The following is a 19,416-nucleotide window of genomic DNA, read 5'->3' on the forward strand; positions in this document are numbered from 1 at the left end:
AATTTATGCTTAAAATGTTAGTTTAGTAATTCTTTTTAAAATTACTATTTGTCTATTCTTTACCCTAACTTGAACTTGGGTTGATGCACATCAAAAAGGGGGAGATTGTTGGACCCCACGGGTGTTTTGATGTGATCAACCAAGTTGGTTAGGTCCTACTTTGTGTTTGACCCCTGTGTCTGAGTGTGCAGGAGCTTAGGAGCGCAGGAAGTCGAGCGGAAGACGCAGCTAGCGAGAAGGACGGCACGGGATGGGAGCCGACGGGCTCGGTGCGTCCGAAGGACGAGAGAGATGCGGAAGAGTACACCGGTGGGCGAGAAGAACGTGCAAGACGTTCGAGGGACATTAAGCTGGGAGGAAGACTGCTCGAGGAAAAGGCCGGAAATTGGATTCGGGTGAGCCCTATTTCGGTTGGCCGGAATCACCCAAAAGAACGAGACTTCGGAAGACGAAGCAAAGAAGCAAGCAAGCTGGAAAAGCTGCCAGCCAGCTTGGATGCGCCTCCATCAGGCTTGGAGGCGCCTCCAGCTTGAGGGCGCATTCAACCCCTGTTGAAGGCGCCTCGATCCTGGCAGAATTGAACTTTGAGCTTTTGGATAAAGTTTTATCCACTCTCTCGATGGAGACGCCTTGGACCTCTATTGGAGGTGCCTCGGACATCCAAGATAGGATTTCCAAGGGCTATATAAAGGCCTCTGAAATTAGGAATTAGCAATCAATTGTTCCATCAATTCTATAATCAATTCCTAGCAATAGTTCTGAGCTGTTAGAGTGTAAAAGGCTTCTCTATCTTCAGAGAAGGAGATTTTTCTAGTGTGCGCTTTTCATCACCCTGGATTAACAACCTTCTTGGTTGTAACCAGGTTAACTCCTGGTCTTCTCTGTCTTTCTGTTTTGCTTTATTATTTTAATTCTTTTATTATTATTGCTATTGCTTGTACTTTCGAGTTGAAAAATCCGAGGAGGGTAGTTTTAATTTGTGCAGGCAATTCACCCCCCTTTTGTTGGTCTCCGCTGCACCAACAACATTAGGTATAATTAAAAAAATATGGAACTGCCACATCAGTGGCCCCCTAGAGTCGATCCCACGTACATGGAGGGAGGTAAATGCAGGTACACAGCTGAAAGCGCATAGCCAGGACTCTAACCCAGGTAATGACACCCCAAGGATAGAACCCTAAACTTCTCGACCACGAAACCATGCACCCCTAGCTGTACGCCCTGGGACAACAACTAGGTATAATCAAGTCGATACCTCCAATATCACACCAGACATATATGATCACCAACATAGATAGTATTGACATATTTCCCCCAATAGTACACATCAGACACATGTACACAAGACAACATGCAAATGAATAGTCAACAAGGTGACTCCTAAAACTCATACCCAACATGTGTACGCTCAACAACATATACATAATCAGCATGTTAACGCAATAAACAAAATACCCCCCCCCCTTACCGTACACACTCTACATGTATATACACAACAAAGTATGAATATCCAAAAACCAAGACTATATATGAAATAACCAGAACATCTCTAAGGTCAACTAGGTAAGTCTCAAGCAAAATAACAAAACGAACAGATTTAAGGTAAAGCAACTTAATCCATCAATCAAGCAACCATGCACTAAGTTCAAAGAATTAAAGAGATCAAGAAAGAAATACTCGCCTTTATTTGTAGTTCGTGTCACAATAAATCCCACTTTGAGACGCTCATTCCAAATCCAAGTCCTACGATCACATAATGTATTTAGAAAATTATATATGAAGTAAATAACTAAATAACTCCCTCAACTAATTAGTGTAACTCTAATCAAATATAATTATGGATTATTCCCCTAAGTATTAATCAACCTCAATTAATCATCGATTAACATAATCAAAACACATTTGATTTGAATAGGTTTAACCAAACCTCCACACCTATTACTCCTTCCATTGGATTTAAGTACCCTTACATATTCCACATTCAAATTAGACTAGGTTAAGCATGAGTAAACTCCAAAGACACACTCAAGTTTGATGCCCTAGCCGATGATTTACTGTTGGGGAAAAACGTTGCCAGAATTAATGGCCAGAGGAAGGTGGGTTTGTTGATCTACAACACCAATACCCTAAAAGGCAAACAATACATTAACCTCTGAGAATGAAACCTAAATTTTAGTCCACCACTTCTAAACCAAACAACTTACCTTTAGTTGATCCTCAATCTCCTGCCGAAATAGTGATATTTGGCCAAAATCACACTGTTTGGGAGGTTCAGGCTGGAAGCTTCACGTCGAGCCAAGGGAAAAAGTTCAGCACTAACATAAATGGTAAGGGATAGCCGGGGGAAAGACTCTAGTGGTCGCAGCTAGCCACCTATGATCTAATCCTCTCCTTTCTAGAGCTACAACTGATCAGGCACACAACTAATCTCGGCATCCCAAAACAGAGTACAAAATCAAATCTATGCTAATCCAACACTAAGCATGACTTACCCCTGAACCAGATCTAAGATCTCTCATATAAGAAATTGAGATGTTGTTGTGGAGTTGAGCCGAGGCAGAGGATAGGGCTACACCAGCAGTAGAGCAGAAACGCAAGAGGAGAAAGGATCTTGCCTCATGCGTTCTGGCCCCAAACAAAGGGCAATAAGTGGATCAAGACAGTGGATCAATACCGACTCTTGCTGCGATTGGCAAATGGGAGAAGGGCTAGCCACACCAATTACCGCGGCTGCAGCCGGCGATGGTGGCTGTAGAGGCTTGCACCGGCGATGACCGGCTCATCGCGGTGGTAGGCGTCGATGCCCGACGGTTGGTGAAGGGTGGCGCGACAAGACGGCGATACCAAGGCGATCGGGTGACGCGGTGTTAGGTTGGGGAAGATGAGGGAACCGAGTCGCGGTGGTAGGCATCGATGCCCGATGATAGGCGAAGGGTGGCACGGCAGGGCATCAATACCAAGGCGATCAAGTGACGCGGCGTTAGGTTGGGGAAGATGAGGGAATCGGGAAACGGAAGAAGGAAATGAAAAGAGGAAATGAAAACTTAAGTATTTATATTAAATACTTAGGTTAATTAATCCCAATCTTAGATTAATTAAAACAATCAACTCCCAACTAAATAAGTATTCCAAACAGACTTTCTCCTTACCTAATAGATATATACCCTTAAAACATATCATACAACCTCCATTAAAATCTAGAAAAAATTCTTGAAAAATTTAATAAGGTTATTTCTTTAATAACACTTATTATTTAATTTACTGTATCTTACATTCTCCCCCACTAATAAAAATTCGGTCCCTAAATTTACTGCTCAACTCAGGGATCCTTATATGAGGGTAATAACTAAGCAGTACCCTCATATACTACTTCATTCTAGTATCATGAATAATCTCCAACCATAAGGGATGACTCTGTGGGTTATGAGCTCATCCTCCTTCCGCTACTCCTACTCTGCTACCTAGCCATCCATGGATAAATCAGCTATCATCGAAATCCATAACGCACACAATCAGCAGATCCTCAAACATCTTATAGTGCGCTCAAAATATCCATTCATCTAAGGGTGGAAAGTTGTACTAAAACATAGCTCTATACTCGTGGCTATAAACTCTAACAAAATCATAATGTGAATCGTGAATCTCCATCCGATACAATACTCAGCAATATACTATAAGGGCGGGTAATCTTTCTACAATATAACTCTGCTAATCTATTCAAAGAATCTGCCCTATGGATCGATAGAAAAGAAGCAAATTTAGTCAATCAATCAATAATTACCCAAATTGTGGCATATCTTCTTCGCGTCCTGGGTAATCCCCCAACAAAGTACATCTTAACGTGCTCCCATTTTTATTCCAATATCCAAATCTACTGAAATAATCCAACTAGTCCCTGATGTTCAGCCTCCACTTGCTAACTTACTAGACATCAAGCTACCGAATCCACGATGTTTTTCTTCATGTCGTTCCACCAATAGGAACATTTTAAGTCTCTATACGTCATGTAGCACCCAGATGTATCATAAATCTTGAATGGCGTGCTTTCTGTAGTAACTCCTCTCAGGCAGGAAGTGACTCGAGAATACACATCTCACATGAAAATAAAGAATCTCATTTACATTACACGAGAATTTCGTCTATTGGCATGAGATTATTATGCTCATGGTACATCAGAACTGATTCCAAAATCATGAGTCAGATAATTCTTCTCATCATCTTACAGCTATCGAGAAGCATATAAAACTACTCGACTGTACTACTATAGAACTGCACTTAACCCCTAGTACGATACATTTGTGTAGAGTACAAATTCGTCCACACTAGAAGATGAAATTAAGACAGGTGTAGTTATTAGTCTTCGTTTCAACCCTTGAAACTGGTCTCATAAGCATCTATCTAGGAAAGTTCCACACCCTTCCTAGACAGTCTAGTCAACAGTATAATAATGTTAGAAAAATCCTCAACAAATCTCCGGTAATATCCAGTCAAATCAAGGAAGCTGCGAGTCTCATGAATAAACTTTGACTACTCCCAACTAGTAACAGCTTCTATCTTCTGTGGATCCACTTATATGCCCCTGCTAGAGATAATGTGTCCCAGATAACCCACAGAAGACAATCAAAATGTGCACTATTAAACTTCACATAGATATATTCTTGTCGAAGCATCTCCAAAACTATGAGAAAATGGTGTTCATAATCCACCTCAGATCGGAAATATATCACAATATTATCAATAAAGACAATTACAACTGATCCAAATTTTCTAGGGATACCAAATTCATCGATTCCATAAAAACATCTAAGGCACTGGTAATCTTAAATGACAATACCAAAGATTCATAATGTCCATACAATAAGAACACTCAACCGTAAGATAACCGACAAAAAGTCTGCAATCTGATCACTAACTATAAATCACCAAATCCATAAATATCAGAAACATGCTACTTCTCATGTCACTTTCAAAAATAGATACCAAATAATAGACCATCAAGTTAAATATCCATAAATAGATCATCAGAAAATAACATTTCACAACATCCAATCTCAATGTATCTACCAATCTCAAATCATCCTCAACATCAATCAATCCTGATAACTTCCTACACAATGATAGCGAAAGAGGAAAACATCCAACCTCCAACACCCACTTCCAACAAATTTTAAGATATACACCATGGTTCAACATTGCATGTCTATGTTGTACCACTATATCCAATGGGGAAGTTTATTACCATATAATTTTTAGTGAGATAGACCAGCCGTGTGCTCACAAATCAAACTTCCTATAGTCAATTCTCATCATATCGGTTACTATCAAGATGTTGAAATATATCATCATCTTACCAAAGGTGTATGACTACTGAAGTCCAAGAGATATCCCTTAACTTTCTAATAGATAATCAACAACTCCACAAATGGTAGAGATACGATCAATCCCTGAGATATGAGTATAAAACTCTACTAATCTAATCCAAAAATCTCATCCTTTCAAATACTCAACTATCTATAGTAAAGGAATAACAATATAAAGTCTAAAGGGGCATTCAACCTCCTGACTGATAGTCTACCCATCAAAAGGGTGTTGGTTAGTCCTAGGAAAATCATACAGGTTCCACTGTACAAAAATTTTTGTACAAGTGTTGAACCTTTCCTTAAATAACCTATTATGCTTTTTAGAAGTTAAATTAGGAATCGCAGACGGAACTTAACATCATTGATTCCAAATTTAACTTATCTGTTCTTAATGGTTTAGATTTGAATCGCAAGCAGAACTTAATACTATTGATTCAAATCTACCAAAGTTATTAATTCCATAAATATTAATTTCCAAAATTGGCTTTTAGGACTGCATGACGAGACTCATGGCCTTCTTGGATATGGGAGCAACCACCACCGCCTAGGCAAAGCCTTTTAAGGAAAGCTAATATTTATTTCCTTAAATAACTCTAGGTTAACCAAAAAGAACAATCGAATCACAAATTCGAAAAAGAAGAAAACACAAACTCAAAAAAACTATTTCGAAAACTCTTGAATCATATGCCTCTTGTGTTTGGTATTTCCATAAATAACTATACAAAGAAAACTAGTATGATGCGGAAAACAATTACTAGTTATACCTTTCTTTGTAAGCAAAATAATCTCTTGATCTTCTACCGTATTCCTCTTCTTATCCGGAACGTTGTGTGGGCAACGATCTACCGAGATGAGAATCCACCTAAGCCACTTTTCTTCTCCAAGCAAGATTAGGCCACCACATAAACTCCAAGAGATATGAGGTTCAGCCACCACCACCAAGCTCCAAGGGATGCTAAAAACAAAAAGTCCTTTCTCTCCTTCTTCTCCTAGCTAGAACCGGCCACCATCAAGAGCTCCAAGAGGGGTTGCCGCCGGCCACAAGAAGAAGAGAAGAGGGAGAAGCTAGGGTCGGCCACCAAGGAGGAAAAGAAAGGAAGAATAGAATAGAGTCGTTCACCATGAAGACACCTCTACCCCTCTTTTATAATCCTTGGTCTTGGCAAATAAGGAAATTTAAATAAAAATTTTCTTAATTCCTTTTCCATGAAAAAGAAAAATTATTTTAATTAAAATAATTTTCTTTTTTCAATTACAATGGTCGGCCACCTCTTTCCCCAAAACAAGGAGAGTTTTAATTAAAACAAAAATTAAAACTTCCTAATTTGTTTCCAAAAATTTATAAAAAATTTCTCCAATAATTTTTCCCTTCATGGTGGGTTATAAAAAGGAAATTTTATAAATTAAAATCTTTCTTTTAAACATGTGGATAATTTCCAAAAAGGAAAGTTATCTCTAAAAATTAAAATCTCTTTTCAATCTACAAATAAAGAAAGATATCAAATCTTTTTTTAATCTTTTGTAGAAACTAATAAAAGAGAATATTTAATTTTTAAAACTCTCTTTTAAATTATAATCATGGTTAAAAAGGAAAGTTTTCTCAAAATTAAAACCTCCTTTCAATCTACAAATAAGGAAAGATTTCAAATCTTTTCTTAATCTTTTGTAGAAAGCTATAAAAGGAAATATTTAAATTTTAAACTTTTTTTTAAAACCATGATATCCACATAAGAAATAATTTTAATAAAAATCTTTTTTAATATTCTAGTGGCGGGCCACCTAAGCTTGGGACCCAAGCTTTGGCCGGCCACCAACTTGACTCATCCACTTGGTCTTGGCCGGCCCTAGCTTGGGTTCCAAGCTAACTTGGCCGGCCCCATTAGGATGGGTAAGAAGGTGGATATGTGGTGGGTATAAATCTCTATATACAAGAAGCTACGATAGGGACCGAGAGGAGAAATGAGTTTTGGTCTCCCGATGAAATTAAGCTTCCCGTGTTCGCCCCGAACACACAACTTAATTTCATCAATAATAATTCATTCCACTAAAGAACTATTATTGAACTACCGCACCAATCCCAAATTATATTTTTGGGCTCCTTCTTATTATGAGTGTGTTAGTCTTCCTGTGTTTAAGATGTTGAATGTCCACTAATTAAATGAGTTACTGACAATTCACTTAATTAATATCTTAGTCCAAGAGTAGTACCACTCAACCTTATCGTCATGTCGGACTAAGTCCACCTGCAGGGTTTAACATGATAATCCTTATGAGCTCTTCTTGGGGACATTATCAACCTAGTATCTCTAGGACACAGTTTCCTTCTATAATCAACAACACACACTATAAGTGATATCATTTCCCAACTTATCAGGCTTATTGATTCATCGAACTAAATCTCACCCATTGATAAATTAAAGAAATAAATATCAATTATATGTGCTTGTTATTATATTAGGATTAAGAGCACATACTTCCATAATAACTGAGGTTTTTGTTCCTTTATAAAGTCAGTATAAAAGGAACAACCTCAAATGGTCCTACTCAATACACTCTAAGTATACTAGTGTAATTATATAGTTAAGATAAACTAATACCTAATTACACTACGACCTTCCAATGGTTTGTTCCTTTCCATCTTGGTCGTGAGCTACTGTTTATAATTTATAAGGAACCGATAACATGATCTTCTGTGTGTGACACCACACACCATGTTATTTACAATATAAATTAATTGAGCAACTACATTTATCATAAATGTAGACATTTGACCAATGTGATTCTTATTTCTAGATAAATGTTTATACCAAAAGCTAGGCTTTTAGTATACATCCTAATAGAGGGTATCTCCACAACTCTCATAATCATGTCCATAAATGTCCCACGACAAATATCGATAAAAGTTCAAACCCTCTGATCTGAGATATAGACTTCAAGACCTTGAGTAAATAATCATGTTATCAAGATCTTGAGCTACTTGATGAAGACAATACTAGTTGAGCCATCTACCATTGTCTTGTAACCCATCATACCAAGATTGCTCCACCTGAGATTCAGGAATCCCTAGAGATGAGTCATGCGCACACAAGGGTAAAGGAGCACTATCACTAAATATCTTGCCAAAATAACAATCAATCGACACTCTGCTCCTCGAATTATCATCCGATATTTCCCCTCGGTAACATCTCATAGGTGTTAATCAACTAACACCACCTTCTTCATATCATCACTAGTCATATATCTATATACCTCTGAGGATATCTAACCATATCTGATCGATCCATGAATCAAGATCTTTCATGAAACAATGTTAAGTGAGTTGACTGACCATCACCTTATAAACCATCATGCCACCAAAGGAGGTAGAGAGGTACTATATCTCAAAACACCTCAAAATAATCATTAAGTGATGTCTTGAACTCCAAAAATCATTTCTGCTTCTTCCTTCACGTAGTGCCTGGTCATGTAAAGGATAAGTAGCTAACTTCATCTATTCCATATCAGTATAAGTCATATATCTGAATGTACTCTCTAAGTTATACACTCAAGTAACAGTTGTATCACATAAGTGTTAAGCAGCTAGTTCTACACTTTTCCACATCAGTGCATGACATCTATCCAAATGTACCTTCTAAATTATCCAACCAGGTACAGACAATCCATGGTCAAAGTCCCCATGGAATAGGATGCGTTTATCCTCTATAGACTAGTCAAGTCAATAATGGTATACATCCAATTCAGTCCTTTCTACATCTGAACAAGTCATATACCCAAACATATCTTTCAAGTTATCTAACCAAGTAGAAGTAACTCAAAGGTCAAAATCTCTATGAAATAGACTAAGTTGGTCCCCTACTGATTGAACCAATAAAAGTAAATCAGTTTTCTACTGACCAAACCAACTAAGGTAAATCGATACTCTATTGACTTAGTCAACATATGTATGTAGGTACTATCCACTACCCAACTAATAATAGCAGAGGTGGTATATGACTCAAACTCTCATCCACTAATAGTAACAAAAACTAGTAATACTGATGGTATAGTTGAAGGAATCCCCTGAGACAGTAATCCCTGATCTCCAATAGGGTTAGGTAGATCTAAACAATAGTTAATCCACACATATAATACGTGATACAAACAATTAGACAAATACTAACAGAAGAGTACCAACACATGCCATAAATATCATAGACAACTATACATATACCAACAAAAATGTATGATAATAGTAATACAAACTTACCTCCTACAGCTTGGAGATGTCTTGTCACTGCCTGATCTCAAAATTCGAAAAGGCATATCAAGAAAATAAAACATGAAATCCAAAACACAAGAAATAAACCTCATAAACTTGTGACTCTGATACCAATAAATTGTCACATCCCAGAGGAGTCCCTGCCCGATAAATGGATAGTATCTTCCATGTAACAGTGACAAATGATTGATGTATACAATGTCACAAGGCTACTCACAAGATATAATCAATAGTCCACATAGCTAGAACATACACAACCACGCAATTATATACACAGCCCACTCAGCTGGAATAAAATGATCACAACCACACAGTTGTATAATAAACAGCCCACATGGTTGTACTTAAAACATAGCGAAAAATGAAAGTAAAGTCCATAAACCAAAGACGATAGATTGCTAGCCAGCTAAGCTTTACACAATAAGGAAAATACATGACACCACATAGCAAAACTCTAAAATGGAATCGAATTATACAATGTCAAGTTCACAAATTCGTAAAGCAAATAAAGTAAGAAACAAACCCCAAAACCATCCTCGGATGTGACGTGGGACCGATAGACAGGATACTTCAAGTGACTCCACAATCATCTGTAACGACCACCCTTCTTACTACTACTACTCTCTAAGGGTGACCGTTACTTAACTACTAACTCTACTTAATCGATATGATCGAAACCACGAGGAGTCTCTACCGAAAAATTTCGGCAGCATCTCCCCTGTACCGGTGACCATAAAATAAGATACATACATAGTATACTTCAACCACAGGTGGCTGGAACATATATCAAACAACCACGCAGTTCATATATAACCAAAATAATCAACTCTCGCAAAGCACGATAAAACAATCCATAGAACAGCATGTACAAGTTCTAAATTCTTTTAATAATTTGACGAAAACAGTCTTAATAAATTCTTGGCAAATCCCCAGATCTCTCCATAGTCCAAGCATCACACATCATCGAACACCTCCTTGTCACCTTCCTTTACTAAAACTTTTCCTTTCCTATATCTACAGTAAGAGGAAATGAAAACTATAAGCGAATGCTTAGTAAGTGCTAACTCACAAAAACACGGATATGCATGTATACAAGAAGAACTAGAAACTGTATGCTCTAAAAGAAAATAAAGAATAAACATAGCTGCTCATGTTAATCTAATAGCAAAGAAAAGCTAAGGAATCTACTCATGTAATTTAAATAGCTAATCATCCTATACAAGGATAAAACTGCATGCTGGAAGATAAAGCTAATTATGCTAAATAATTAATCAGGAAACAAATAAAACTAATACTGCATGCTTCGAATTAAAAGAAGCTAAACTTGCTGACTCTAAGCATAAATGGAGCTTGTTTCATTTGTTTCTAAACTTATACTTTATTACTTTAAAATAATAATCAACTTCTCTTGAGGCCCAGGCTTAGCACCAAATGTGCGCTCCCTAATAGGGACTGTGGTAGCTAGTCATCAGTCCTATGAGGGTAAAGACCTTGGTCTTACCAGGGTCAAAACCTTAGAATTGATCACCTAGATTTGTTTAACGACAACCTTGGAAGTTGGGTACTAGCCTTTCTTTAAAATAAAATATCTTATTATCTTAATTATTTCTTCTTTAAATGCCTTGGCATTTTAACAAGCACCTTGTGTGCCAAAATTCCTAAAGTCTTGACTTTGGGATCTACTTAAGGCCTTGGCCTTTTTCTTTCTTTTCTTTACCTTTCTTATAGATAAATGAAATTAAAGATCCGCATTGCTTCATTTGTTGTGCACGCCTACTGCTACACAAAGAAATCTAGGAACTAAATGCAACTAAATATCTGCTCCTGTATATCTAATAGCAAGGAAACTGGTCATGCTCAACTCATGGCAATAAAACTAGGAAATAGATCTGCTCATGCATGTTCAAGGAAAATTAGAAATAAAGGATTCAATGCTGCACATACTCATTCTATAATAAGGAAACTAGGAATAAAGAAATCAATGGTGCAACTCTTTCTTAGCAAATCAGACTTAAGATCATGGGTTGGGGAACCATGGCCTACTGCTCGTATTGGCAAGACCATACTGCATTGTTCTCAGACTTGTTTAGACTGTTTGAAGGGAAACCTCATTCTCAAGGAGAAAGCAAGCCATCCTACAACTAGGAAGGAAGTGGTGAGCTAAAGACTGGAACATGACTCTCTTTTAAATTGCCCAAGGAACACTAACCAGAATGTAAATTTTAATGTCAAAGGAAGTTTTAATCATAATTTCATCTTAATGTTAATATCTAACACTCTTTTAACAAATCATTTTATTAATTCACCAGGAACATGATATACACAATAAAAGACATGAAGAGAGAAATTGAAACTAATTTTAAGCTTCCAAGCCACTCTTTAAAATCATTCCAGCCAACTCAATCAAAATTTTCACTAACCTTTCCTTTCATTCCAAGTTTATTCAACCAACAAAATGAAACCTAACAACATTAAGCTACGTACAAAAACTCCAAATAGATGGAATGGAGATTCTAAAATTTGCACTTTGTATTGAATCGATTGAGAAACGAAGTCCTTGGGATAGTATCTGATGATAGATAGGATTACATATAATTAACTCCGTAATAACTGATCTAAGTAGAATTAATGAATAAATGATAATAGACCACGAAAAGGGAAATGAAATCAATCGATGGAACCAAAACATCTCAAGAAAATTGAATCGCAAAACATCCAGTCAATCGATCATCATAGGCACCCACATAATTCTCTCACAGATTCCTATCCTTACCTCCACATATCTCATACCAAAATAGATAAATGAACTTGCTTCAGCAGAATTGCAAGGAAGAAAACCCAAAAGCTTAGATCTATTCTAAAAATCCTTAACCATCACAATTCTCTCCACAAAAATCCGAAACCTCAACCCACGGTAGAAACTTCACAGTTTAATCCCTTACAACTTACTTCGGAAAAACAAGAAACTAACAAGAAGAACATCTCCATAGCTACTCTTACCGCAGGTGAGGAGCAACTTACCTCGGTTCCTTGGACTCACAGCCGAAGAGGGAAGGTTCTAGGGTTCGGAGACTGGCAACTCTCAACCTCTTCTTGTGCCCGCGCATTCACCTTGCAGAGAGGAGCTCGGATCTGTGAAGAACCCATGGAGAAGGGTGCTTGCCGGCCACCGATGTCGCCTAGGTTCTTGCTGCGTTTTCACCCGAGACCAGAAGCGCCGACACACGCGTGAGGAGGAAGAAAAGGAATTAGGGTTCGGGAAAGAAATTAAACCCTTTTTAAACTATTCGGTATCTTCGGTTCCAATTATAACATATATATATCTCGCTCCATATTCGTTCACAAAACGCTTGCAGAACAGTTGGTTAGCTGCGTTTTGATTAAAGTTGGGTTCGTCCGGAGGTCTCGGGTTCGAATCTCGGCTTAGTCATTTTTTTGTCGAAACTTCTTTCGTTTAGTAAAAATACCAAACAACCTCCAAAAATTACATAAAAATAATCTAAAAATATCTAGAATATTTCTATAGAATTTTTAAATATTTTTAAATTATTTTTGGGACTCAAAATGAGGAAATTTGGGTTGTTATAATTCTCCATACCTTATAAAAAGTTCGTCCTCGAACTTAGAATAACTCTGGATATTTCTGTCTCATACTGTCCTCACGCTCCCAAGTGACTTCCTCGTGCTTCTGGTTCTGCCAAATGACCTTCACTAGTGGCACTTCTTTGTTTCTTAGTCTCTTAACTGCTCTGTCCACTATCTGTGTAGGTATGCTCTCGTAGCTAAGATCCTCTTGGATCTGCACTGTCTGAGACTGAATCACTTGGCTAGAGTCGTGAATACACTTCTTTAGCATAGAGACATGAAATACGTTATGTATGGCCGACATGTCCTATGGTAAGTCCAGCTTGTAAGCTACTTTCCCAATACTTTATGTGATCAGGTAAGGTCCCACATAACGAGGACTTAATTTGCCCTTCTTGCCAAATCTCATCACTCCCTTCATAGGAGCGACTTTGAGAAAAAAATGAATCCCCTACTTGGAACTCAAGTGGCCTACGGCATGTGTCAGCATAACTTTTCTGTCTACTCTGGGCAGTCTCTATCCTCTGTCTGATCTTCTGGATAGCCTAAGTGGTCTCATCTATCATCTCTGTCTGAATGCCGAGCTCCACTTCCATTCCTTTTCTTTCACCTGCTTCTTGCCAGCAAATGGGTGATCTACACTTCCTGCCATACAACGCTTCATAAGGTGTCATCTTGATGGTGGCCTGATAGCTATTGTTGTAGGCAAATTCAGCTAAGCACATATACTTGTACGAACTTCCCTTGAAATCTAGCGCACAAGCTCTGAGCATATCTTCTAAAATCTGATTTACTCGCTCTGTCTGTCCATCAGTCTGAGGATGGAAGGCTGTGCTGAACTTGAGTTTGGTGTCTAATGCATTCTGAACACACTCCCAAAACTGAGAGGTGAATCGCCCATCTCTATCAGAAACAATAGATTTAGGAACTCCGTGAAGTCTGATCACCTCCTTAACATATAGCTGTGTCAACTGCTCTATAGAGTGGGACACCTTGATGGCTAGAAAATGAGCAGACTTGGTCAATCGGTCCACTATTACCCATATCACGTCATATCCATTCGTGGTTCTTGGAAGACCTGTTATAAAGTCCATGGATATGTCTTCCCACTTCCATTCTGGTATTGGGAGAGGCTATAGAACTCCTCCTGGTGTCTAGTGCTCTGCTTTGACTCTCTGACATGTCAGGCAGGTACTGACATATTTAGCTACATCTCTTTTGAGTACAGACCACCAGAACCTCTGTTTCACATCTTGGTACATCTTGGTAGAACCAGGATGCATGGAGTATGGTGTATTATGAGCTTCCTCTAAAATCTTCCTTCTTAATTCCTCATCATTCGGAACACAAAGGTGGTTCCTTGATAAAGAACTCCACTATCTGATACTTGAAACTCTGTATCTTCTTCTTTTTGTATCCCTTGCTTGATCTTCTGGATGTCCGGATCTTCACTTTACTTTCTCTGTATATCCTCAAGCAGGGTTGACTCTGAGGTCAATGCAGAGAGTTGCCCATAAATAATTTCCATTCCAAAGTCTGACAACTCCTTCTGCAGTGGTAGGGCTAATGATGACAAAGACATCAGGGATACACTGAATTTTCTGCTTAGTGCATTTGCCACTTTGTTAGCTTTGCCTGGGTGGTAGAGGATTTCACAGTCATAGTTTTTGACCAACTCTAGCCACCTGCGTTGTCTCATGTTTAAGCCTTTCTGGGTGAAGAAATACTTCAAGCTCTTGATGATCTGTGAAGATTCTGCACTGAACTCCATACAAATAATGTCGTCAGAGTTTTAGTGCAAAGACCACAGCTGCTAGCTCAAGATCATGAGTGCGGTAGTTCTTCTCATAGTCTTTGAGTTGCCTGGAAGCATAAGCTATAACTTTTCCTTCTTGCATAAGTACAGCTCCTAGGCCCATCTTGGAAGCATCACTGTAGATGTCAAAACTCTTGTCACTCTCTGGAACAGTCAGAATAGGAGCACTGGTCAATCTCTTCTTCAATGCTTGGAAACTTTGCTCACATTTGTCTGACCATTCAAACTTTTTATTCTTCCTGGTTAAGGCCGTTAGTGGAGAAGCTATCCTGGAAAAGTCCTTCACGATTTTCCTGTAGTACTCAGCTAAACCAAGGAAGCTTCTGATCTCTCTGGCGTTCTTGGGTCTCTCCCAGTTGTTGACCGCTTCTATTTTTGCTGGATCTACTTGAATACCTTCTTTAGAAATTATGTGACCTAGAAATTCCACCTGATCTAACCAGAACTCGCACTTTGAGAATTTAGCATACAGCTGCTTTTGCTGAAGGGTCTGCAGGACTATTCTCAAGTGCGTGTCATGCTCCTCTAGGGTTCTGGAATAGACTAGAATGTCGTTGTTGAACACGATGACAAATTTGTCAAGGTATTCTCTAAACACTCTATTCATTAAGTCCATGAAGACCGCTGGTGCATTAGTTACACCAAAAGGCATGACCACAAACTCGTAGTGTCCGTATCTGGTCCTGAATATCGTTCTGGGTATATCCCTTTCTTTCACTTTGAGCTGATGGTACCCAGAGCGCAGGTCTATCTTTGAGAACACTGTTGCCCCTCTCAACTGATCAAATAAGTCGTCAATTCTGGGAAGGGGGTACTTATTCTTGATTGTCACTTGATTCAGAGCTCTATAATCTATGCACATCCGTATAGATCCGTCCTTCTTCTTGACAAATAACACAGGAGCTCCCTAAGGTGAGTGACTAGGGCGGATGAAGCCTTTGTCAAGTAGCTCCTGAAGTTGCTCTTGCAACTCTTTCAGCTCTGCTGGAGACATTCGGTACAGAGCTTTTGAAATTGGGTTGGTGTCAGGAACCAATTCAATTTCAAACTCTACTTCTCTGTTGGGAGGTAGTTCAGGTAACTCTTCTGGAAATACTTCTGAATACTCACAGTCTACCCGAACGTCTTCTTGCCTGGGTCTTTCTTGTTCTTTTGTGCTCGGTCCTCAGTACGAACGGTACGGGGACGTTCTCTTCTTGACATCTAGTTATGCAGAGAAAAAGACTTGATATCTTCTCTATCCTTTCTAAACATACTTATGTATATGAATATAAGAGAAACAAAACTTCTATTTTAGTAAGCGCATATAAGCAATTACTCCATACTGCAAATAATAAAGAAAGCATAAAAGGAAAATTTAAATACTTTCTTACTTTGAAGACGGCAAGGCTGGTGCTGATGTGTGATGCTGGAGAATAGGAACTGCTCTGATACCAACTGTAATGACCACCCTTCTTACTACTACTACTCTCTAAGGGTGACCGTTACTTAACTACTAACTCTACTTAGCTGGTATGATCGAAACCACGAGGAGTCTCTATCGAAAAATTTCGGCAGCATCTCCCCTGTACTGGTGACCATAAAATAAGATACATACATAGTATACTTCAACCACAGGCGGCTGGAACATATATCAAACAACCAAGCAGTTCATATATAACCAAAATAATCAACTCTCGCAAAGCACGATAAAACAATCCATAGAATAGCATGTACAAGTTCTAAATTCTTTTAACAATTTGACGAAAACAGTCTTAATAAATTCTTGACAAATCCCTAGATCTCTCCATAGTCCAGGCATTACACATCATCGAACACCTCCATGTCGCCTTCCTTTGCTAAAACTTTTCCTTTCCTGTATTTGCAGTAAGAGGAAATGCAAACTATAAGCGAATGCTTAGTAAGCGCTATCTAACTCACAAAAACACGGATATGCATGTATACAAGAAGAACTAGAAACTGTATGCTCTAAAAGAAAATAAAGCATAAACATAGATGCTCATGTTAATCTAATAACAAAGAAAATCTAAGGAATCTACTCATGTAATTTAAATAGCTAATCATCCTATACAAGGATAAAACTGCATGCTGGAAGATAATGCTAATTATGCTAAATAATTAATCAGGAAATAAATAAAACTAATACTGCATGCTTCGAATTAAAAGAAGCTAAACTTGCTGACTCTAAGCATAAATGTAGCTTGTTTCATTTGTTTCAAAACTTATACTTTATTACTTTAAAATAATAATCAATTTCTCTTGAGGCCCAGGCTTAGCACCAAATGTGCGCTCCCTAATAGGGACTGTGGTAGCTAGTCATCAGTCCTACGAGGGTAAAGACCTTGGTCTTACCAGGGTCAAGACCTTAGAATTAATCACCTAGATTTGTTTAACGACAACCTTGGAAGTCGGGTACTAGCCTTTCTTTAAAATAAAATATCTTATTATCTTAATTATTTCTTCTTTAAATGCCTTGACATTTTAACAAGCACCTTGTGTGCCAAAATCCCTAAAATCTTGACTTTGGGATCTACTTAAGGCCTTGGCCTTTTTCTTTCTTTTCTTACCTTTCTTATAGCTAAATGAAATTAAAGATCCGCATTGCTTCATTTATTGTGCACGCCTACTGCTACACAAAGAAATCTAGGAACTAAATGCAACTAAAAATCTGCTCCTGTATATCTAATAGCAAGGAAACTGGTCATGCTCAACTCATGGCAATAAAACTAGGAAATAGATCTGCTCATGCATATTCAAGGAAAATTAGAAATAAATGATTCAATGCTGCACATACTCATTCTATAGTAAGGAAACTAGGAATAAAGAAATCAATGGTGCAACTCTTTCTTAGCAAATCAGACTTAAGATCATGGGTTGGGGAACCATGGCCTACTGCTCGTATTGGCAAGACCATACTGCATTGTTCTTAGACTTGTTTAGACTGTTTGAAGGGAAACCTCATTCTCAAGGAGAAAGCAAGCCATCCTACAACTAAGAAGGAAGTGGTGAGCTAAAGACTAGAACATGACTCTCTTTTAAATTGCCCAAGGAGCACTAACTAGAATGCAAATTTTAATGTCAAAGGAAGTTTTAATCATAATTTCATCTTAATGTTAATATCTAACACTCTTTTAACAAATCATTTTATTAATTCACCAGGAACATGATATACACAATAAAAGACATAAAGAGAGAAATTAAAACTAATTTTAAGCTTCCAAGCCACTCTTTAAAATCATTCCAGCCAACTCAATCAAAATTAACACTAACCTTTCCTTTCATTCCAAGTTTATTCAACCAACAAAATGAAACCTAACAACATTAAGCTACATACAAAAACTCCAGATAGATGGAATGGAGATTCTAAAATTTGCACTTTGTATTGAATCGATTGAGAAACGAAGTCCTTGGGATAGTATCTGATGATAGATAGGATTACATATAATTAACTCCGTAATAACTGATCTAAGTAGAATTAATGAATAAATGATAATAGACCACGAAAAGGGAAATGAAATCAACCGATGGAACCAAAACATCTCAAGAAAATTGAATCGCAAAACATCCAGTCAATCGATCATCATAGGCACCCACATGATTCTCTCACAGATTCCTATCCTTACCTCCACAGATCTCATACCAAAATAGATAAATGAACTTGCTTTAGTAGAATTGCAAGGAAGAAAAACCAAAAGCTTAGATCTATTCTAACAATCCTTAACCATCACAATTCTCTCCACAAAAATCCGAAACCTCAACCCACGGTAGAAACTTCAAAGTTCAATCCCTTACAACTTACTTCGGAAAAACAAGAAACTAACAAGAAGAACATCTCCATAGCTACTCTTACCGCAGATGAAGAGCAACTTACCTCGGTTCCTTGGACTCACAGCCGAAGAGGGAAGGTTCTAGGGTTCGGAGACTGGCAACTCTCAACCTCTTCTTGTGCCCGCGCATTCACCTTGCCGAGAGGAGCTCGGATCTGTGAAGAACCCGCAGAGAAGGGTGCTCGCCGACTGCCGAAGTCACCTAGGTTCTTGCTGCGTTTCCGCCCGAGACCAGAAGCGCCAACGCACGCGTGAGGAAGAAAAGGAATTAGGGTTCGGGAAAGAAATTAAACCCTTTTTAAACTATTCGGTATCTTCGGTTCCAATTATAACATATATATATCTCGCTCCATATTCATTCACAAAACGCTTGCAGAACAGTTGATTAGCTGCATTTTGATTAAAGTTGGGTTCGGCAGGAGGTCTCGGGTTTGAATCTTGGCTTGGACATTTTTTTGTCGAAACTTCTTTTGTTTAGTAAAAATATCAAACAACCTCCAAAAATTACATAAAAATACTCTAAAAATTTTTAAAAATCTCTAGAATGTTTCTATAGCATTTTTAAATATT

Source organism: Zingiber officinale, chromosome 7A, assembly GCF_018446385.1.
Source record: "Zingiber officinale cultivar Zhangliang chromosome 7A, Zo_v1.1, whole genome shotgun sequence".
NCBI lineage: Eukaryota > Viridiplantae > Streptophyta > Magnoliopsida > Zingiberales > Zingiberaceae > Zingiber > Zingiber officinale.